Source organism: Trichomycterus rosablanca, chromosome 2 (assembly GCF_030014385.1).
Source record: "Trichomycterus rosablanca isolate fTriRos1 chromosome 2, fTriRos1.hap1, whole genome shotgun sequence".
NCBI classification, from domain to species: domain Eukaryota; kingdom Metazoa; phylum Chordata; class Actinopteri; order Siluriformes; family Trichomycteridae; genus Trichomycterus; species Trichomycterus rosablanca.
In genome coordinates, this window is record NC_085989.1 from 8,154,654 (window position 1) to 8,178,817 (window position 24,164).

At 31.8% G+C, this 24,164-nt stretch overlaps 2 long non-coding RNA genes across 2 annotated transcripts; both read right to left on the bottom strand.

Moving 5' to 3' along the window:
* Positions 1 to 3,896: 3,896 nt before the first annotated feature.
* On the bottom strand, positions 3,897 to 6,084 carry LOC134304518 (uncharacterized). The gene is made up of 5 exons (XR_010007936.1): positions 5,878 to 6,084; positions 4,686 to 5,003; positions 4,434 to 4,490; positions 4,158 to 4,230; positions 3,897 to 4,020 (listed from the first exon to the last, which is right to left on the bottom strand). It is a non-coding gene; the product is annotated as an uncharacterized LOC134304518 (long non-coding RNA).
* A 1,127-nt stretch (positions 6,085 to 7,211) lies between these two features.
* Positions 7,212 to 19,179, bottom strand: LOC134304529 (uncharacterized). Its single transcript, XR_010007947.1, has 2 exons — positions 18,854 to 19,179; positions 7,212 to 7,458 (listed from the first exon to the last, which is right to left on the bottom strand). It is a non-coding gene; the product is annotated as an uncharacterized LOC134304529 (long non-coding RNA).
* Positions 19,180 to 24,164: the final 4,985 nt, after the last annotated feature.

Here is a 24,164-nt window from a genome sequence, read left to right on the forward strand (position 1 = left end):
CTCTCTCTGTTAAAATAAACCTTCCATAAAAATTATAGACTGTTCAAGTCTTTGTAAGGGGTAAACTTACAAAATCAGGGGATCAAATACTTATTTCCCCCACTGTATATACTGTATATATATACAGTGTATCACAAAAGTGAGTACACCCCTCACATTTCTGCAGATATTTAAGTAGATCTTTTCATGGGACAACACTGACAAAATGACACTTTGACACAATGAAAAGTAGTCTGTGTGCAGCTTATATAACAGTGTAAATTTATTCTTCCCTCAAAATAACTCAATATACAGCCATTAATGTCTAAACCACCGGCAACAAAAGTGAGTACACCCCTAAGAGACTACACCCCTAAATGTCCAAATTGAGCACTGCTTGTCATTTTCCCTCCAAAATGTCATGTGATTTGTTAGTGTTACTAGGTCTCGGGTGTGCATAGGGAGCAGGTGTGTTCAATTTAGTAGTACAGCTCTCACACTCTCTCATACTGGTCACTGAAAGTTCCAACATGGCACCTCATGGCAAAGAACTCTCTGAGGATCTTAAAAGACGAATTGTTGCGCTACATGAAGATGGCCAAGGCTACAAGAAGATTGCCAACACCCTGAAACTGAGCTGCAGCACAGTGGCCAAGATCATCCAGCGTTTTAAAAGAGCAGGGTCCACTCAGAACAGACCTCGCGTTGGTCGTCCAAAGAAGCTGAGTGCACGTGCTCAGCGTCACATCCAACTGCTGTCTTTGAAAGCTAGGCGCAGGAGTGCTGTCAGCATTGCTGCAGAGATTGAAAAGGTGGGGGGTCAGCCTGTCAGTGCTTAGACCATCCGCCGCACACTACATCAAATTGGTCTGCATGGCTGTCACCCCAGAAGGAAGCCTCTTCTGAAGTCTCTACACAAGAAAGCCCGCAAACAGTTTGCTGAAGACATGTCAACAAAGGACATGGATTACTGGAACCATGTCCTATGGTCTGATGAGACCAAGATTAATTTGTTTGGTTCAGATGGTCTCAAGCATGTGTGGCGGCAATCAGGTGAGGAGTCCAAAGATAAGTGTGTCATGCCTACAGTCAAGCATGGTGGTGGGAATGCCATGGTCTGGGGCTGCATGAGTGCAGCAGGTGTTGGGGAGTTACATTTCATTGAGGGACACATGAACTCCAATATGTACTGTGAAATACTGAAGCAGAGCATGATCCCCTCCCTCCGGAAACTGGGTCGCAGGGCAGTGTTCCAGCATGATAATGACCCCAAACACACCTCTAAGACGACCACTGCTTTATTGAAGAGGCTGAGGGTAAAGGTGATGGACTGGCCAAGCATGTCTCCAGACCTAAACCCAAGAGAACATCTTTGGGGCATCCTCAAGCGGAAGGTGGAGGAGCGCAAAGTCTCGAATATCCGCCAGCTCCGTGATGTCGTCATGGAGGAGTGGAAAAGCATTCCAGTGGCAACCTGTGAAGCTCTGGTAAACTCCATGCCCAGGAGAGTTAAGGCAGTTCTGGGAAATAATGGTGGCCACACAAAATATTGACACTTCAGGAACTTTCACTAAGGGGTGTACTCACTTTTGTTGCCGGTGGTTTAGACATTAATGGCTGTATATTGAGTTATTTTGAGGGAAGAATAAATTTACACTGTTATATAAGCTGCACACAGACTACTTTTCATTGTGTCAAAGTGTCATTTTGTCAGTGTTGTCCCATGAAAAGATATACTTAAATATCTGCAGAAATGTGAGGGGTGTACTCACTTTTGTGATACACTGTATATAAAGATATCGCTAAAGAAAATTTGAAAATGGTGAATGAAAAAATCTGTAGTCTTGTAGATGTTAGGTATTTTTTTCTTAATGTCTAATAATAAACTGCACTTTAATTGAATGGGCAGAGTTTGCCCATTATGCTGGGAGAAACTATATAAATTCATAAAGCTAAATAAGCAAAGAGATACTTTATTAATCCTGAAGGAAATTAATGCCCCAGAAGCATGATACAACAGTAATGAAAGTACACATAATAAAGATTTAACAGTACATAGACAAGAACTGTAAGGTGCCTGTACTTTACTGTACACATACTGGGATAACTATAACAACCAACAATACAGGAAACAGCTAAACTATGGAGACAACAGTGAGTCAAAACACAATGTATGAATAATAGTTCACAGCATTGAGTTTTAAGGTATTTTTCTCATAAGGATGTATGGGAAACCTGTTATTACATTTCACTGTCCTTTGGAACTGCATATATTTTAGGCTAATGTAAAATAATGGGGTTGTTTCTGACACTTATACACAAAATAACACAAATATAATATATAAAACATGAATACAATAAACCTGCACTTTACCTTTACTTCTTTATTGTTTCCTTATGCTTCTTAATCACAGATGCTTGATCTTAGAATATTGTATTCCGTAGCGAGTTTAGTAAGGGTGCATTCACATGAGAAGCGGCAAAACCGCTTATACGCTGCTGTGCCGTTATTTCCTATGGAGTGTGGCAGTGCACAAAGCTTGACGTAACTTATTGCTCATTAAAATGAGCGAGGGATTAAACACAAGTTTAAAAGTGAAACAGGAAGAAATTCAGCTAAACACAGGTACATGTGGAGCTTTCAGAGTGAATCTGATGGTTATTCCACACAAATGAAGATTCGTCTCATATTCGTACTTTGATGACGTTTTGCTGCACCACTCAAGCCAAGCGCTGAACAAAGCGGCAGTCGCACACGTCAAGTTTAGGAGAAACGCCGACTTTAAGGGTACAAATTTCTCGACGAAGGGCGTCGAGTTTTAAAGATTTCGAGTGTAGGGGACGTCGAGTTACAAAGTATCACTGTATACCGATATGGACAGTTCTTACAGACAGTGACTGGAAGAGCGGTTCAAACTAAGGTCCTGGACTTTAGTGTTGTGCAGAACCCACAGAACTTTTAACAACATCATGTCACCACTTTATATATTTTTAAATATTGGTCTTTTTAGTGATAAAATTCAAGTAATTGACACTTGTGAAAGTGATAAAGATGCAAACACAACCTCTGCAGCAAACTGTTTCTCAGGTTTTAGGTTTTCATGTATTATAATACACACTTGCTTTATATACTTTACATTTTATGAACTTTTACAAATATAACCTACTGTACCTGTTCAGTGTTTCCTGTGACACTGGCTGCCACATAAACCCACAGCAGCTGCCCACGTGCTTTTAGCCATACAGTGTACTGTATGTGTGATGTGGTTGAAAAAAACGACATGATGTATTACTGCCCTCTTGTGGCGAAAGATGTCAGGTGCAGCAGCACAGGCCACAGAACGTCTCCAGTGATTTGCTGGATCATGTGACAACTGATATTAACGAAAAATATAACAAAAGTTTTGCGTATTTGCTCACATTTATAGTTAAATAAAAATAAATAATACTTAAAACAGATTAATAAACACTAGTACAAGGAATTTTTAACAGTGTGGTGCAAAATATACAAAGAAAAACACATACATAGTAATAAACCCACCACCATATGAATACTGTGAACACTATAAATGCTAATGCTAAGCATATGCTACTGAAACTGTAAGTGCTAATGCTAGAGATTGTAAAATACAGGAAATAATGCTAAGATTAAGGAACACATGGATACTATAAACTAAGCTACAGCTATATTAAATGCAAAACTAAATACTAATGTACTGACTACCCAGCTAGCAAAAACTCTGGGCCATATCCGGCATGCCGGAACTTTTTGTGTCGGCCCACATCCGGCAGCCGGATCTGGCCCGCTATGAAAATACTCTGTAAAATATATATACTTTATTATAATTATAAGTAATAATAATAATAATAGAGTACAATTAAAACAGTAACAGAAAAAAAACAAATGTACACCAAAACACATTTTTCAATATTTTATTTCAAATATTTTTATTTATTCTAAGTTTGCCAAAAAAAAAGAAAAAGTTTTGTCTTGCCATAATTGACTGCTGATCTCCTGCCTCCTGACACTGGTCTGTAATTCTGGAATGAAAACAAAAACTATTTTTCACAGATCAATGTGGATCTTATTCATCTTATTAAAATTTTTTAGTTCCACTTAATGATGGAAAAGAAATGTTGAATAAGAAAAAAAGTAACTGAAGTTTAAATATGTTTACATGGTTAAAAATGGTTTATTGATTCACTCAGGCAGCAGGAGTGGCATCACGAAAAGCAGTATCCAAAACAGTGCTAGAGCAGAAGAAACAGTGCCTTTAGTAGGCTGAAGAACATAAGCGCATACTTGGAAATATGTGCTTTAGACATGATAATGTGCTTTTTGATTATAATATTTTACAGTGAGTATACATTGCTTGCATACATTATCCCTAATCGATCCTGAAAATGTCTTTCAAACTGTATATTGATCAATGCAGCTTTTGTAAACATCTTACCAAGATCAGTGTAGGCCAAATAACAGAAGGTGGCTGAGTGAGCTGGACAAAAATTAACTGCAGAAATATAAACACTTAATTAGTTAAATCATTCAATCAAGGAAATTCATAAAGACTTGTAAATAAGTGCTTTAGGCATGATAATGTGCTTTGTCTTTGTAAACATGTTTCCTGGGTTAATTATGCCAGCCAATGACTAAAAGTTTTTATAATATTGTCAACTGCCAGGAAGAGGGAACTAATGTAACCAACCTGTTATATACATCACGACCCTTAATCAAAAAAGATGGACCACAAGCTCTATACAACTGTAGGTATAGGTAACTAATGTAATCCTTTTAAAATATTATGTTTGTAATATAACGACGGATGTGATGGATCCTCCACAATGCTAAGAGCTTTGCGGACACAGCGATTGTTGAAAATGTCTGTGAGAGATGGGAGAGAGACCCCCATGATCTCTTCAGCTGTCCTCACTACTCGCTGGAGAGTCTTGCGGTCAGATACAGTGCAAGTCCCAAACCGGACAGTGATGCAGCTACTTAGGATGCTCTCCATGACTCCTCGATGCTGTAATGAAATTGAAACGGAAATATACTCACAACTATTATATAGTAAACATTATAAAAACGTTTTACTATCGTACCAATAAGTAACTTTATAAAAATACACTTAAGCAGTTGTTTAAAATAATGAGCAAATTGACCAAACATCTTATTAAAAACAAGTATTTCAGAATATTAAATGAAATGAAACTTTAATGTAACTAAAAGTATACTTCGTGGTAGTGTATTTATTAAAAGTAAACTATTTGATCATTTTTGAAAAAAGTATAATAACAGTTTACCTGCTATGAATTGATTGATATGTTGATTGATTTTTTTTCATCTCTTGTAGTGTAATATACCCTTGTAAAATAATATATATTTTTTCTCTTAGTGCAATAATACATATGCTGCTGTTTTTGATAATGTCTTGTCTTTTCGTTTGCCTATGCCCTGTTATGTTTAATTGTGTTGTATAATGTCTGTCTTCCCTCGTGTCATGTGTAAAGTACTGTGACACTGCAATTTCCTTCGGGATCAGTAAAGTCTTATCTTATATGATTTGATTAAAGTTGGACATTTATACATTTTTTAACACGTTTGAAATAAGTACAGACATTTGCTAGTTTATTTCTAGTACACTATATAAATCGGTTTATACTGCACTTTTCATTTATAATAAAGAGCTGAAATGAATCCTCACTACAATGTGGGCTTTAAAGACTTGTGTGTGCACCGTGTGCAGTACATGAACTATTCAAAACACATCACAGCTGATAGTTAACAAGCAAGCTTAACAGCACCGGTACTTCTTAGCTTAGCCGCTAGCGTTAGCCGCTAAGCTAATAGCGCTCTGTATTTATAATTATCCATAATAATAATAATAATGTAACTCGTACCTGTTTGTATGTAGCTGCTCTCAGAAGGGCTGTAGATGAATCCAGGTGTTTAAAGCGCTCAGGTTTCCTGTTTCTGGTGCTTTAAATTATCCTCAGTTTTGAATGAAACGCTCCCACCCAGCGGATAACTAACTCATACCACCTAGTTGTGCTTGTCGGGTGAATAAACGTGTCCATTTTAATTGTAGACCGAATATGTTTGTCCTTGTTGCTTTAAATGTATAATTAGATGATCTGATCTGATTACATTTAGAAGCACAACGTTAAAAGGAAGGCGCAAAACACAAAAACGCAGGGAGCTTTACTGCGCATGCGCGACCTTACGGACGATTTTGGGCGTAAGTGCGGATCGGCGTAGGAAGCGCAAAGTGCGTAACGTCGAATTTACGTACATAAAATGTACACAATTTTTTCCATCAAAATTGTCCAATTATTGTATGTAATACATACCTTGTTGTAACTATTAATATTTAATTATTATAAATATTAATTCGATCCAAGAGAAAGTTCAAACAAGGAAATAAATATACACTTCTGCTAGCTTTAAAAGTGGCATCAAGGACACAAAACCATGGACTAACATTAAATGTGTTTTGCATTATTTCTTTCTCTGACAATAATTAGGACTACATATTGTATGTATTTATGGGCGTATATAGATGCCAGCGTTTGTTTGTTTATTGGGATTTTAACGTCATGTTTTTTTTACATTGTGGTTACATTAATGACAGGAACGGTAGTTACTCATTACACAAGATTCATCAGTTCACAAGATTATATCGAACATAGTCATGGACAATTTTGTATCTTCAATTCACCTCACTTGCATGTCTTTGGACTGTGGGAGGAAACCGGAGCACCAGGAGGAAACCCAAATACACGGGGAGAATATGCAAACTCCACACAGAAAGGACCCGGACTGTCCCACCTGGGGATTGAACCCAGGACCTTTCTGCTGTGAAGCGACAGTGCTACCCACTTAGCGTAAATAGCTGTCAATGCCGGTGTGATTTCTGCCTGATTATTATGCAATTTTCTAGTAACACCCTTTACTTAATCAAATAATGAAATGCACTGGCACTATTACGCTTCGTGTCAACAGTTCCCCACAACTACCTATCTTTTTATTTCTCAGTTCGATTGCAGGCACAGATCAGGCAGATTTTCACATTCAACACATTTACATTTTCTACACCCATTTCATAATGCAAAGAAGTCTTTAAGCATGCAAATAATCAATCGTCTCGACTACAGAACCATTGTCTTTAAGGTCTTTAAGAACCATCGTCTTTAAGAGTGTGTGCGAATCAGGACAATAATCAAGTACAGTTGGGTAAAACTTCAGTATAAGTACTTTATTTGGGCTTGTAAATAGACACAGACAAAACGCAGCATGGAGAATACAAACATTCACCGCTACAAGAGCAACACGGTCACTTTTCCACCAGCTCGCAACCAACTTAGCTCATCGTTGCCGTTAACAGACGATCATTTATCCAAATAACGCTCCCTGGCATCTTTGCTGAGCTCGTCTCGGTGTGGTTTGCTCTCATTTCGCTTCTGCTTCTCCAGCTTTCACTGCTACAAAAGAAAAAAAAAAGCAATAAGTAGAGATGGGACGATCGATCGGCTACGAATCGGTATCGGCCGATTTTTAATCAAAATATGCTATCGGCGATCTTTCCTAAAAGTAGCCGATCCGATCGTGTGATATATAAAGACCATGTTAAGTTAACAGCTCAGTGGATTGATCCAGACTTTGAGCTACGAAGTGCCAACCATCACATCACCATTCATCAACCATCGTACAGAAACCACAGTGAAAGCTCTTCATGACCTAAAATAACATCATTAACGTTGTGCATCACACATACGATGTAATTTTGCTGTAATATTTACTTTAAAAAGATAATTCAACCCGGTCACATCTGAGTCGATTCTATCAGCACGTTATATAAACTCCTGGTTCACTTTGGTAAATCGTAAGCGGTTCTTACTTGTGATGTAGATGAGAACAGAAAACGTTACAGAGCCAATCCGAGGCAAAAGTTTATTCATTACCAAATTCGTTAGTTCAGGATCATCTGCTGAACTTTTAGCTCCTTAGACGGAACGAGTCTGACGGTCGGTTACAGATCTGTGGTAATAGCAGTTTAATTAAGCTTTTTAATGAAGCTTTTTAATGTAAGAGAGTCACACAAAATGTTCTGTAGTAGTTGGTGTTTGTTTAAAACCACGACATTTAATTAATAACAGTAAACACGGAGAGATAACTGAGAAGAGAAACTTACGCTTCGCGAAAAATGACTCGTGAATCAATGAATCACTTATAGCGATACAGTGAACAAAGCGTCTCTTCTAAAGGCACAAACACGCGCGCGCGCGCGCTGCTCCGGTTTATCTTCACTGTGAGGCTCTTTTTAAGTTTATTTATTTTATTTACTGCTAAAACAACAGATCAACAGTGGCTCATCTGAGACACTAAGCACACGTGACTGACTAATCAGCAACCGGTAATAAGTAGTGGTGTACGATACTGCAAAATTGTGAATCCACCCAATACCAAGTAAACACAGGGCCAGCATCACCAATACTTTTTACTTATGAAAGCAGTTTATTTACTTTCATGTAAGGGAGAGCAGTGTGTCGTGATTTATAAGCTAAATGTATCATCAATATGCTATGACCACTACATGATTTTGTGATTTTTTTTATTTCTACTGTTAATTAGTTCATCATGTGCACGTTTAAACCCAGGACAGCAACATTTTTAAGCACATGAAAAAGGATCGATTTGGATCAATTCGCCCACACCTGCTATTCAGGCAATACAAATCATCAAAGGAAACATAAACGTAGTGATGAAGCTGGCGAGAAACTAAATCTGACGACCGCAAACATGAAACTGCGGTAAAGTTAGTTTTATATTCGACATTCGTTTAACATTCGCCATTCCGATCTATATAAATGGTTCAAAAAACACCTAACACCTACTTATTTTACGATTTCTTGCACAGATTTAAGTGTACTACATACTACAACAATTATTTTATAGTAATTTTGAGGTTAAATGTATTTATTTAAAGAAAGATTAAAATGAAACCGCTGATTAAGCGTCAACTTCAGCTAAAGCGTTAGGGAGCGTCATCAAACTAACAGAAAAACGTAGGAAATATTTACTCTGCACTTATTACAGAGAAAAAAATCCATTAAAGTCTTGTAATGTATTCATGGATTCATGTCAATCTATTTTTTATGAACACAAAATAATGTATCTCACAACCTACAAACCTTGTTTTATAGATGATACCTTTTATTTTATTTTAATTTATACTTAAGATCAATGAATACGTAATACTTTTATATTGGAACTAAAGAAATCTATTAAACTCTTACATGATTTAATATAAGAAACCCAAACTATTTTTAATATACACATACTAATGTCCCTCACATCCTACAAACCTTTTTTAAATAATAATTTCATTTTTAGTTTATTTTAATTTATACTTAGGATCAATGAATCCATAATAGTTTTATATTGGAACTAAAGAAATCTATTAAACTCTTACATGATTTAATATAATGAACCCAAACTATTTTTAATATACACATATTAATGTCTCTCACATCCTACAAAAGTTGTTTTGTAGATACTACTTTTATTTTTAATGTATTTTAATTTATACTTAGGATCAATGAATCCATAATAGTTTTATATTGGAACTAAAGAAATCTATTAAACTCTTACATGATTTAATATAATAAACCCAAACTATTTTTAATATACACATATTAATGTCCCTCACAACTTACAAAACTTGTTTTTTAAATAATAATTTTATTTCTGATTTATTTTGATTTATACTTAAGATCAAAGAAAACCATAATACTTTTATATTGGAACTACAGAAATCTATTAAACTCTGATATCATTTAATACAATAAACCCAAACTATTTTTATTATACACATTCTAATGTCCCTCACATCCTACAAAAGTTGTTTTTTAGATACTGCTTTTATTTTTACTCTATTTTAATTTACAGTTAAGATCAATGAATACGTAATAAATGTGTACAAGAGATAAATCTATTTAACTCTGATATAATTTAATATAATAAACCCAAACAATTTTTAATATACACATACTAATGTCCCTCACATCCTACAAAACTTGTTTTTTAAATAATACTTTTATTTTTAATGTATTTTAATTTATAGTTAAAATCAGTAAACCCATAATACACTTATATTGGAACTAAAGAAATCTATTAAACTCTTACATGATTTAATATACTAAACCCAAACTATTTTTAATATACACATATTAATGTCCCTCACAACCTACAAAAGTTGTTTTTTAAATACTACTTTTATTTTTAGTTTATTTTAATTAATAGTTAAAATCAATGAATACGTAATGTGTGTATAAGAGACAAATCTATTAAACTCTTACATGATTTAATATACTAAACCCAAACTATTTTTATTATACACATACTAATGTCCCTCACATCCTACAAAACTTGTTTTTTAAATAATACTTTTATTTTTAATTCATTTTAATTTATAGTTAAAATCAGTAAACCCATAGTAGTTTTATAATGGAACTAAAGAAATCTATTAAACTCTTACATGATTTAATATAATAAACCCAAACTATTTTTAATATACACATATTAATGTCCCTCAAATCCTACAAAACTTGTTTTTTAAAAAATACTTTTATTTTTAATTTATTTTAATTTATAGTTAAAGTCAGTAAACCCATACTACACTTATATTGGAACAAAAGAAATCTATTAAACTCTTACATGATTTAATATACTAAACCCAAACTATTTTTATTATACACATACTAATGTCCCTCACATCCTACAAAAGTTGTTTTTTAAATAATACTTTTATTTTTAGTTTATTTTAATTAATAGTTAAAATCAATGAATATGTAATGTGTGTATAAGAGACAAATCTATTAAACTCTTACATGATTTAATATAATAAAACCAAACTATTTTTAATATACACATATTAATGTCCCTCACATCCTACAAAAGTTGTTTTGTAGATACTACTTTTATTTTTAATTTATTTTAATTTATAATTAGGATCAATGAATCCATAATAGTTTTATATTGGAACTAAAGAAATCTATTAAACTCTTACATGATTTAATATAATAAACCCAAACTATTTTAGTATACACATACTAATGTCTCTTACAACCTACAAAACTTGTTTTTTAAATAATAATTTTATTTCTGATTTATTTTGATTTATACTTAAGATCAAAGAAAACCATAATACTTTTATATTGGAACTACAGAAATCTATTAAACTCTGATATCATTTAATACAATAAACCCAAACTATTTTTATTATACACATTCTAATGTCCCTCACATCCTACAAAAGTTGTTTTTTAAATAATACTTTTATTTTTAATTTATTTTAATTTATAGTTAAAATCAGTAAACCCATAATACACTTATATTGGAACTAAAGAAATCTATTAAACTCTTACATGATTTAATATAATAAACCCAAACTATTTTTAATATACACATATTAATGTCCCTTACATCCTACAAAACTTGTTTTTTAAATAATACTTTTATTTTTAGTTTATTTTAATTAATAGTTAAAATCAATGAATACGTAATGTGTGTATAAGAGACAAATCTATTAAACTCTTACATGATTTAATATACTAAACCCAAACTATTTTTATTATACACATACTAATGTCCCTCACATCCTACAAAACTTGTTTTTTAAATAATACTTTTATTTTTATTTTATTTTATTTTATAGGTAAAATTAGTAAACCCATAATACTTTTATATTGGAACAAAAAAATCTATTAAACTCTTACCTGATTTAATTTAATAAACCCAATTTATTTTTAATCTACACATATTAATGTCCCTCACATCCTACAAACATTGTTTTTTAAATAATACTTTTACTTTTATTTTATTTTTATTTATAGTTAGGATCAATGAATCTATAATACTTTTATATTGGAACTAAAGAAATCTATTAAACTCTGATATCATTTAATATAATAAAACCAAACTTTTTTTAAAATACACATATTAAGTTCCCTCACATCCTACAAAAGTTGTTTTAAAAATACTGCTTTTATTTTTATATTTATAATGAAGATCAATAAACCTATAAAACTTTTATATTGAAACTAAATAAATCTATTAAACTATGATATGATTTAATATAATAATGTCAAACTATTTTTAGTAAACACATATTAATGTCCCTCACATCCTACAAATGTTGTTTTAAAAATACTTCTTTTTTTTTTTTCATTTATAGTTAAAATTTTTATATACATAATACTTTTATATTGGAATTAAATAAATCTATTAAACTCTGATATAATTTTATATAATAAACCCAAACTATTTTTAATATACACATATTAATGTCCCTCACATCCTACAAACCTTGTTTTGTAGATACTGCTTTTATTTTTATTTTATTTTTATTTATAGTTAAGATCAATTGATCCATAATATGTGTATATCAGAGATAAATCTATTAAACTCTAAAATGATTTAATATAATAAAGGCAAGCTTTTTTTGATAAACACATATTAATGTCCCTCACATTCTAAAAACATTGGTTTATAGATACTGCTTTTATTTTTTTTATTATTTTAATTTATACTTTAGACCACTGAATCCTCAACACTTTTACATTGGACACAAATAAATCTATTAAACTCAAATATAATTTAATATAATGAAGTCAAACTATTTTTAATATAAACATATTAATGTTCCTCACAACCTACAAACCTTGTTTTATAATTACTGCTTTTATTTTTATTTTATTTTAATTTATAGTTAAAATTAGTACATTCATAATACCTTTATATTGGAACTAAATACATTTATTAAACTCTGATAAGATTTAATATAAACTATTTTTACATACACACATTATTGTCCCTCACATCCTACAAACATTGTTTTATAGATACTGCTTTAATTTTTTTAATTTTAATTTATAGTTAAGATCATTAAATCCAAAATAAGTGTGTACAAGAGATAAATCTATTAAGTTCTGATATAATTAAATATAATTAACCCACACTATTTTTTATATACACATATTGATGTCCATAACATCCAACAGTTGTTTTGTAGATACTTCTTTTATTTAGATTTTATTTTATTTTATGGTTCAAATCCATAATAAAAAAACCATAATAAGTGTGTATCATAGATAAATCTATTAAACTCAGATTATATTTAATATAATAAAATAAAACTATTTTTTAAAAACACATATTAATGTCCCTTATATCCTACAAACCTTGTTTTGTAATTACTGCTTTTATTTTTAATTTATTTTAAATTAAAGTTAATATCTGTAAATACATAATAATTGTATATCAGAGATAAATCTATTAAACTCTGAAATAATCTACTATAATAAAGTAAAACTATTTTTTATATACACATATTAATGCCCTTCACATCCTACAAACATTGTTCATAAGATTTATTTATTTCCAGTATAAAAGTATTATGGATATTTTGATCATGATTATAAATTAAAATAAAATAACAATAAAAACAGTATCTATAAAACAAGGTTTGTAGGATGTGAGAGACATTAATATGTAATTAATAAAAATAGTTTGACTTTATTATTTTAAATTATATCAGAGTTTAATAAATTTAACTCTTATACACACTGATTATGGATTTATTATTATGGATTTTAACTATAAATAAAAATAAAATAAAAATATGAGCATTATCTATAAAACAAGGTTTGTAGGTTGTGGGGGACATTAATATGTGTATTTAAAAAATAGTTTGAGTTTATTATATTACATCATATCAGAGTTTAATAGATTTCTTTAGTTCCAGTATAAAAGTATTATGTATATAACAATTTTATCTATGAATTAAAAAAAATAAATAAAAGCATTTTCTATAAAACAGGGTTTGTAGGATGTGAGGGACATTAATATGCATATATTAAAAATAGTTTGGGTTTATTATATTAAATTATATCAGAGTTTAATAGATTTATTTATCTATAGTATAAAAGTATGTATTTTATTGATCCTAACTATAAATTAAAATACAAAAAAAACAGTTTTTTTAAAACAATGTTTGTAGGATTTGAGGGACATTAATATGTGTATATTAAAAATTGTTTAGGTTTATTATATTAAATCATGTCAAAGTTTATTAGATTAAACTCTGATACACACTTATTATGGATTCATTGATCTTAAGTATAAATAAATAAAAAATACAAATCTATTAAACTCTGAAATCATTTAATATACTAAACCCAAACTATTTTTATTATACACATACTAATGTACCTCACATCCTACAAAAAATGTTTTTTTAAATAATAATTTCATTTTTGGTTTATAATTTGGGTTTATTATATTAAATCATATCACAGTTTAATAGATTTATCTCTGATAACCACTTATTATGGATTTATTGAAAAAAAAAAGCAGTAATTATAAAACAAGGTTTGTAGGATGTGAAGGACATTAATATGCGTATATTAAAAAAACTTTGGGTTTATTATATTAAATGATTTCAGAGTTTAACAGATTTATTTATCTTCAATATAAAAGTTATGGATTCATTGATCCTAACTATAAACAAAAATAAAATAAAAATAAAAGCAGTATCTATAAAACAAGGTTTGTAGGATGTGAGGGACATTAGTATGTGTATATTAAAAATAATTTGGGTTTATTATATTAAATCATGTAAGAGTTTAATAGATTTTTTAGTTCCAATATAAAAGTATTATGGGTTTACTGATTTTAACTATAAATTAAAATAAATTAAAAATAAAAGTATTATTTAAAAAACAAGTTTTGTAGGATGTGAGGGACATTAGAATGTGTATAATAAAAATAGTTTGGGTTTATTGTATTAAATAATATCAGAGTTTAATAGATTTCTGTAGTTCCAATATAAAAGTATTATGGTTTTCTTTGATCCTAAGTATAAATTAAAATACATTAAAAATAAAAGTAGTATCTACAAAACAACTTTTGTAGGATGTGAGGGACATTAATATGTGTATGTTAAAAATAGTTTGGGTTTATTGTATCAAATAATATCAGAGTTTAATAGATTTCTTTAGTTCCAATATAAAACTATTATGGATTCATTGATCATAAGTATAAATTAAAAAAATAAATAAATAAAAGTATTATTTAAAAAACAACTTTTGTAGGATGTGAGGGACATTAATATGTGTATATTGAAAATAGTTTGGGTTTCTTATATAAAATCATGTAAAAGTTTAATAGATTTATCTCTTATACACATTTCTAACGTATTCATTGATCTTAACTGTAAATTAAAATAGAGTAAAAATAAAAGCAGTATCTAAAAAAAAAATTTTGTAGGATGTGAGGGACATTAGAATGTGTATAATAAAAATAGTTTGGGTTTATTGTATTAAATGATATCAGAGTTTAATAGATTTCTGTACTTCCAATATAAAAGTATTATGGTTTTCTTTGATCTTAAGTATAAATTAAAATAAACTAAAAGTAAAAGTATTATTTAAAAAAGAAGGTTTGTAGGATGTGAGGGACATTAATATGTGTATATTAAAATAGTTTGGGTTTCTTACATTTAATCATTTAAGAGTTTAATAGATTTATCTCTTATACACACATTACGTATTCATTGATTTTAACTATTAATTAAAATAAACTAAAAATAAAAGTATTATTTAAAAAACAACTTTTGTAGGTTGTGAGGGACATTATTATGTGTATATTAAAAATAGTTTGGGTTTATTATATTAAATCATGTAAGAGTTTAATAGATTTCTTTAGTTTCAATATAAAAGTATTATGAATTCATTGATCCTAAGTATAAATTAAAATAAATTAAAAATAAAAGTAGTATCTATAAAACAACTTTTGTAGGATGTGAGGGACATTAATATGTGTATATTAAAAATAGTTTGGTTTTATTATATTAAATCATGTAAGAGTTTAATAGATTTCTTTAGTTCCAATATAAAAGTATTATGGATTCATTAATCTTAAATATAAATAAAAATAAAATAAAAATAAAAGTACTATTTAAAAAACAACTTTTGTAGGTTGTGAGGGACATTAATATGTGTATATTAAAAATAGTTTGGGTTTAGTATATTAAATCATGCAAGAGTTTAATAGATTTATTTAGTTCTAATATAAAAGTATTATGGATTCATTGATCATAAGTATAAATTAAAAAAATAAATAAATAAAAGTATTATTTAAAAAACAACTTTTGTGGGTTGTGAGGGACATTAATATGTGTATATTAAAAATAGTTTGGCTTTAGTATATTAAATCATGTAAGAGTTTAATAGATTTATCTCTTATACACACATTACATATTCATTGATCTTAACTATAAAAAAAAAAATTAAAAAAAATGTTATTTAAAAAAACAACTTTTGTAGGATGTGAGGGACATTAATATGTGTATAATAAAAATAGTTTGGGTTTAGTATATTAAATGATTTCAGAGTTTAATAGATTTATTTAGTTCCAATATAAAAGTATTATGGATTCATTGATCATAAGTATAAATTAAAAAAATAAATAAATAAAAGTATTATTTAAAAAACAACTTTTGTAGGATGTGAGGGACATTAATATGTGTGTATTAAAAATAGTTTGGGTTTATTTTATTAAATGATATCAGAGTTTAATAGATTTATCTCTTATACACACTTATTACGTATTCATTGATATAAACTATTAATTAAAATAAAATAAAAATAAAATTATTATTTAAAAAACAAGTTTTGTAGGTTGTGAGGGACATTAATATGTGTATATTAAAATAGTTTGGGTTTAGTATATTAAATCATGTAAGAGTTAAATAGATTTATCTCTTATACACACTTATTATGTATGCATTGATATAAACTATAAATTAAAATAAATTTAAAATAAAAGTATTATTTAAAAAAGAAGGTTTGTAGGATGTGAGGGACATTAGTATGTGTATATTAAAAATAGTTTGGGTTTCTTTTATTAAATCATGTAAGAGTTTAAAAGATTTCTTTAGTTCCAATATAAAAGTATTATGGATTCATTGATCCTAATTATAAATTAAAATAAATTAAAAATAAAAGTAGTATCTATAAAACAACTTTTGTAGGATGTGAGGGACATTTATATGTGTATGTTAAAAATAGTTTGGTTTTATTATATTAAATCATATAAGAGTTAAATAGATTTATCTCTTATACACACTTATTACGTATGCATTGATATAAACTATAAATTAAAATAAATTTAAAATAAAAGTATTATTTAAAAAAGAAGGTTTGTAGGATGTGAGGGACATTAATATGTGTATATTAAAAATAGTTTGGGTTTCTTTTATTAAATCATGTAAGAGTTTAATAGATGTATCTCTTATAAACACTTATTACGTATTCATTGATATAAACTATAAATTTAAATAAATTTAAAATAAAAGTATTATTTAAAAAACAAGGTTTGTAGGATGTGAGGGACATTAATATGTGTATATTAAAAATAGTTTGGGTTTATTATATTAAATCATATCATAGTTGAATAGATTTATTTGTCTCCAATATCAAAATATCATGGATTTTTTTATCTTAATTTTAAATTAAAATAACTGACATATAAAAACAGTATCTATAAAACAAGGTTTGTAGGTTGTGAGATACAATAATTTGTGTTTATAAAAAATAGATTGACATGAATCCATGAATACATTACAAGACTTTAATGGATTTTTTTCTCTGTAATAAGTGCAGAGTAAATATTTCCTACGTTTTTCTGTTAGTTTGATGACGCTCCCTAACGCTTTAGCTGAAGTTGACGCTTGATCAGCGGTTTCATTTTAATCTTTCTTTAAATAAATACATTTAACCTTAAAATTATTATAAAATAGCTTTTGTAGTATGTTGCCCACTTAAATCTGTGCAAGAATTCGTAAAATAAGTAGGTGTTAAGTGTTTTTTGAACCATTTATATAGATCGGAATGGCGAATGTTAAACGAATGTCGAATATAAAACTAACTTTACCGCAGTAAACATGAAGCGTGTTTAAATGTTACGTTCAATGTAAATACCAAATGTTGCTGTTTAACAAAGTACTGCTTCTAATGTTTTATATAAAGACATTGTGTGTAACTGAAGTGGACATGTTGCACTTGTTCTAGGGGGATTTAAATCTCAGAAGAATCACAAATATAGCTTTTTTAATCAGTTTCAGCTCATTCGGTTTGGTTCCAGACTCCATAATATAGTTCTTACAGACACAGAGCTAGCTACTGTAGCAGGTAATAACTGAAGGCTTTTAGGAAGGTAAAACGTTAAATTATAAAATCGCTTTATGATATTTAGAAAACGAGCTTCGCTGCAGTTGCTTTACTTTGTAAACAAAACCACGTGACTCACAAACCCGAAGCAAGTCGAACGAAGCAACGCTAAAGATCGGCGGGTGTCGGGTTGCCATGGATACGACAACATTGGCCGCTCGGTTTCTGCTGAAAAAGGCTTTTAAATGAATCAGCCATTTAATAATAACGAAACAAACTTCATGAACGTTTAAATACAATAATGTGGAATACAGAACATGTTGAAATGTGTTCTTAAAGTCGTTTAGTCGGTACCCTGTGGAGTAGCTTGGTAGCTGTATGTGAGTAAACCATTGTGGAGTTCGGAACCAAACTAAAAGAGCTTGAAATGGCTACAGAGGAGTAAAAATGATGAAAGATGTACAATAAAGACTTGTGCACTATGTGCACTACATTAATTATACAGAAGGCATTGCGACTGTGAGTTAATATCAGTACTTGTTAGCTTAGCCGCTAGTGCTATCTGCTAAGCTAAACGCGGTGATTCCTGTTTCTAATAGCGTTCGGTGTTTATAATTCTCCACTATATTAATAATGTAACTCGTACCTGATTGTAAGTAGCTGCTCTCAGAAGGGCTGTAGATGAATTCAGATGTTTAACGCGCTCAGGTTTCTTGTTTCCGGTGCTTTACTCTCTCCTCACTTCTGAGGTGATGGCGTATCACCACCGAGCGGATAGCTCATTTATTCCACCTAGTCGTGCTTGTCTGGTGAATAAATATGTCCATTTTAAATATAGAACGAATTAATTTGTCGTTCTTGTTCATTTCAGTTGAACTACTGTATATATGCTGATCTGTTCACATTTAGAAGCACAAAATCAAAACCAAGTAGCATCGAAACAAACACACGGCATGGTAGCCCCCACTACGCATGCTCCGATTCACGAAGCTGACCTACGTCACAGGGGTGGTTCGTGAATTTGCGTGGGGGGGCGGAGACTGCGTAAGGGGCGTGACCTCATTTACCCACCGTTCCCGTTCAAACTGCCCCTATTTCTGTATGTAATACTTAACTTTTTGTAAGTATTAATATTGGATTATTATCATTATTACTTAGTATTTATATTAATTCATTAATATTAGTATTAATTAAGTAGTAATTAGTATTAATTTTATTAATATTAATTCGATCCCAGAGAAAGTTTAATCAGGGAGATAAATATACACTTCTGCTAGCTTTAAAAGTGGCATCAAGGACATTAAATGTGCTTTGCATTATTTCTTTCCCTGACGATAATTAGGACTACATATTGTATGTATTTACAGGCCTATATGCCAGCGTAAGTAGCTGTAAAATGTTGTCGTGATGAGCCTTTAAGCATGCAAATGAGCCGTCGCCTCGACTAAAGAATCATCGTCTTTAACAGTGTGTGCAAATCAGGACAATAATCAAGTACAATGAAATAAAATTTCAATATATGTACTTTATTTGTGCTTGTAAAAAGACACAGACAAAAAAACACATCAGCATAAAAAAAGAGTACACCAATAAAGATGGCCAAAAGAATGTGGACCAGATTTCAAATCTCATTCCAAGACCATGTTCTTGCTCACCTCTTGTGTATAAAATAACCTCCACTCCTTGGGAAAGGCTCCACACAAATGGTTCAAGTGTGTCTGTAAGCATTCGTGCTCACCCAAAGAGCATTTACACGGTCAGAACCTGATGCTGGGCAAATAGGCCTGGATCTCAACCGAGGTCTTTCCATGCCAAACTTATCAATCTATGTCTTTATAGACCTCGTATTTCCATTTACAGTTAAATTTTTAGCATCAAGTGTGCCCTTTTATCCAAAGTGACTTACAATCATGACCAAATACTGTAAAAGCCAAGTAATGAAGAGTTGACGGCACACAGAGGCCACCTAGCAGCAGCCTTAACGCTTGCTCGGTTTGTGCACAGGGGTTATTATTTAAACGCCTAAGCAATTGGTGTGGTTGAAACACCTCTACTCAACAACAATAAAGAGGTTAGACCACAAGCTTTGTCCAAAAGCATTTTTAATGAACCGAAATTTTATCATACAAATCACGTCATCTAGATAGGAATATAATAGATAACTGAGCGCTACAACAACATTCAGTTGAATTCGGTTTGCGTTCATCTCCGATTGTTACCGTAAACTGACTGACTGTGAATGAAGAACCGACTTTTTTTGTTGTTGTTGTCAAAATCAGATTTCCTCATTTATTAAATCATTTGCACATGTGACACATGTGCACTGTCACAGACTCAGTCCCTGCTCATGATCACCCACATCTGTCCCCGGTTTATGAAGTAATTAGAGCTTCTAGGGAAGTCCTGCCTGAGTCATCAGCATAATAAACACAGAGGATGTGTTTCTTCCTGTGTTAAGTTTGTGTATTTAGACCTTGTTTTCCTGGAAGCATGTTTGGTTAGACTGGCATGTGATACAAATGTTTCCTCATTGCTTTTGGTAAAGATGTCTCTCTCCCCCCTCCACCCCTTACCCCCTTATTTATTTATTCAGTCTTTTATCATTTTCAGTAATCGCTTCATCCTGTTGACATTATGGTGGAAGTCTTATTTATTCGCCAAAATTGATTGAACTAAGCTAATAAAACAGATTTATATTTTTAATATACATACTTTATAGGCTACAACACAACAGAGTTCTGGAAACTTATTGTGCACTATATGCTCAATAGCTTACAATGTACCCCTAAAATAAAACTACTTATTTTCTACCAATATTTCATCAGATGCGTCTTAAACAGACCTAGATACACTAGCACAAAGTGGAAATTAATCTTGGACTGGTGCCAAAACTATCAAAAATGTAACTAATTTCTCACTTTCTCATAGACAGCAACCAGAAATGAGATTTCCAACCCATGTTCCCAAGTACCTTTTCAATTGTATTCCGCTGTGGTGGATTGGACCCTAGGGTCCAGGGTGGGTTTCGTTAATAGCATTTACAATGTTCCCAAGTACCTTTTCAATTGAATTCCCCTGTGGTGGATTGGACCCTAGGGTCCAGGGTGGGTTTCGTTAATAGCATTTACACTGATCAGCCCCAAAAATATGCATGGCAATGCCTATTTGGTAATAATTGTTTAAGTGTTGAATGGCGCAGATATTAGCAGCATAAAGACCTGAGTGATTTTGATAAGGGGTTAATCGTTATAGCCTGACAAGTCATGTAGCATTATAGCATGATCAAGCCAAAACTCGCTGACACCTAAAGGACCTTAAGGCTAGGCCGTCTGGAACGGACCAACAGAGCTTCTATGGCACAGATTTTAGCATATTTTAACACTGGAAATGATGTCAGTGTGTCACAATACAGTGAATCAAACTCTTCTGTGTATGAGGGGTATAATGACAGGCCAGTCAAAGTGCCCATTCTAATTCCTGCCCACAATCGAAAGCATGCAGGCATCAGAACTGGACATGGAAGCAATGGAAGAAGGTTGACTGGTCATCTGGACATGTGTGCCTCATTTACCTGCAGAAGAGGCAGCACCAGGATGCACTGCAGAATGATCCAGAATGTAGAACAAACACCTTTGGGATAGATTGAAACATAGATTGCAGGCAGCTACACATTAATGTCTATGGTTTAATGTACAACAAGCTCACAGTCAGGTGTCCATATACTTTTGGTATTATGTTATATATTATAGATTTCACCTAGTTATAATACTTTATATAAATTACACTCATGAACAGACTGGATCATTAGACTCATTCAGCCTACACTGTTGATAATAACTACAAAGAGTTATTTGCTAATACAATGATTGCACGAACAAACGCAACACGTCCAAGAACAGAAAAGCAAACACCCATTAGCGATAGGCTCTCGGCTACCGGAGGTGAGATGTATTAGACTCCCAGTATAACAGCTATAATTCTTTATACTAACAATGCTTATGACATCTTCCTGTGTTCCTCACACTGACCAGGCTCGAAGGAGTTGCTGAGCAACGCTGTGAAGCTTGTGACAAGAACTTATTAAATTTCCATGTGCCATGTTCCAAGACCCCATCCACCCTAGAATACGATAAGCTAATCAGAATTGCTGGGACAGAGCAGAGGATACCTGGCTCACATCTTCTGTACTGGCAGCACAACTCCAGAAATGATCGTTCTTATTTTACATGGTGAGTTTTACTTATTTGGCTTGTTTTGTCTATATAATTAGATGCCAATTAATAGATAACTGAAGTTTTAAGTTAGAAATGTTTAATTTCTGCAACATTATATCTAACGTGATCATTTGCTGTGCACTGAGAACAGATGCAGAAAAAATGTGGTATTCTTTTAACCCAGTTAAGTTATAATATATAATATTAGATCAACACATTTTGCCTGCCAAACTGGACTTTTTAAAATAATTACTATTCACATTACAGGCTAAAACAGGGTACTAGGCATTAAACCTGAAACAACAGGGCAGAGTTTAAAATTTTTAACTATATTAGTTACTCTTGGCCTTTAGAAAACACATTTACATTGCACTTTTAATCTGCTTGTGTGTTTTGACTCAGTCTTGTTCCATCTTCCACCTCTTAGCTGTGTGTCCACTACACACATCACTGCCCTGTCATTCTCCTGTAAAGCATGTTGATGGAACTTTTAGATTATTATTCCGTTCATGCTACTAGCTGTTAAGGCTCTGAGTGCAGTGAAGACTCCCGAAACCATAATGCACCCTCCACCATGCTTCACTGTTTGGATAATGTGTTGTGGTTTGTGTGCAATCCCGGCAGACAATAAGCTGTCAATTTCTAGCTATCATTAATATCGTAGAAGCACTGTGGAACAAACTGGTGATGGTTTGCAGTTTTGTATTTGGAAATAAGTGCTTTTTTGTAGAGAGCACAGACCTGCAGTATTTTGCTGGTACACAATTGGGATCTTTATGATCTACTTAAGCAACACATGTTAGGGGAGGGAATTTCTTCTATTAACAGAAATATACACTGATCAGCCATAACATTAAAACCACCTCCTTGTTTCTACACTCACTGTCCATTTTATCAGCTCCACTTACCATATAGAAGCACTTTGTAGTTCTACAATTACTGACTGTAGTCCATCCGTTAATCTACATACTTTTTTAGTCTGCTTTTACCCTGTTCTTTAATGGTCAGGACCCCCACAGGACCACTACAGAGCGGGTATTATTTGGGTGGTGGATCATTCTCAGCACTGCATGGTGGTGGTGTGTTAGTGTGTATTGTGCTAATATGAGTGGATCAGACACAGCAGCGTTAATTGAGTTTTTAAACACCTCACTATCACTGCTGGACTGAGAATAGTCCATCAACCAAAAAAATACAGCTAACAGCGCCCCGTGGGCAGCGTCCTGTGACCACTGATGAAGGTCTAAAAGATGACCAACTCAAACAGCAATAGATAAGCGATCGTCTCTGACTTTACATCTACAAGGTGGACCAACTAGGTAGGAGTGTCTAATAGAGTGGACAGTGAGTGGACACGGTATTGGTATTTAAAAACTCCAGCAGCGCTGCTGTGTCTTATCCACTCATACCAGCACAACACATACTAACACGCCACCACCATGTCAGTGTCACTGCAGTGCTGAGAATGATCCACCACCTAAATAATACCTGCTCTGTGGGGGTCCTGACCATTGAAGAACAGGGTGAAAGCAGGCTATAAAGATATGTAGAGAAACAGATGGACTACAGTCCGTAATTATAGAACTACAAAGTGCTTCTATATGGTAAGTGAAGCTGATAAAATGGACAGTGAGTGTAGAAACAAGGAGGTGGTTTTAATGTTATGGCTGATTGGTGTATATTTATTAGCCCAGAGGTTTACATGATTAATTCAGATTAGTCTAGAAATGACTAGCGGTCAAT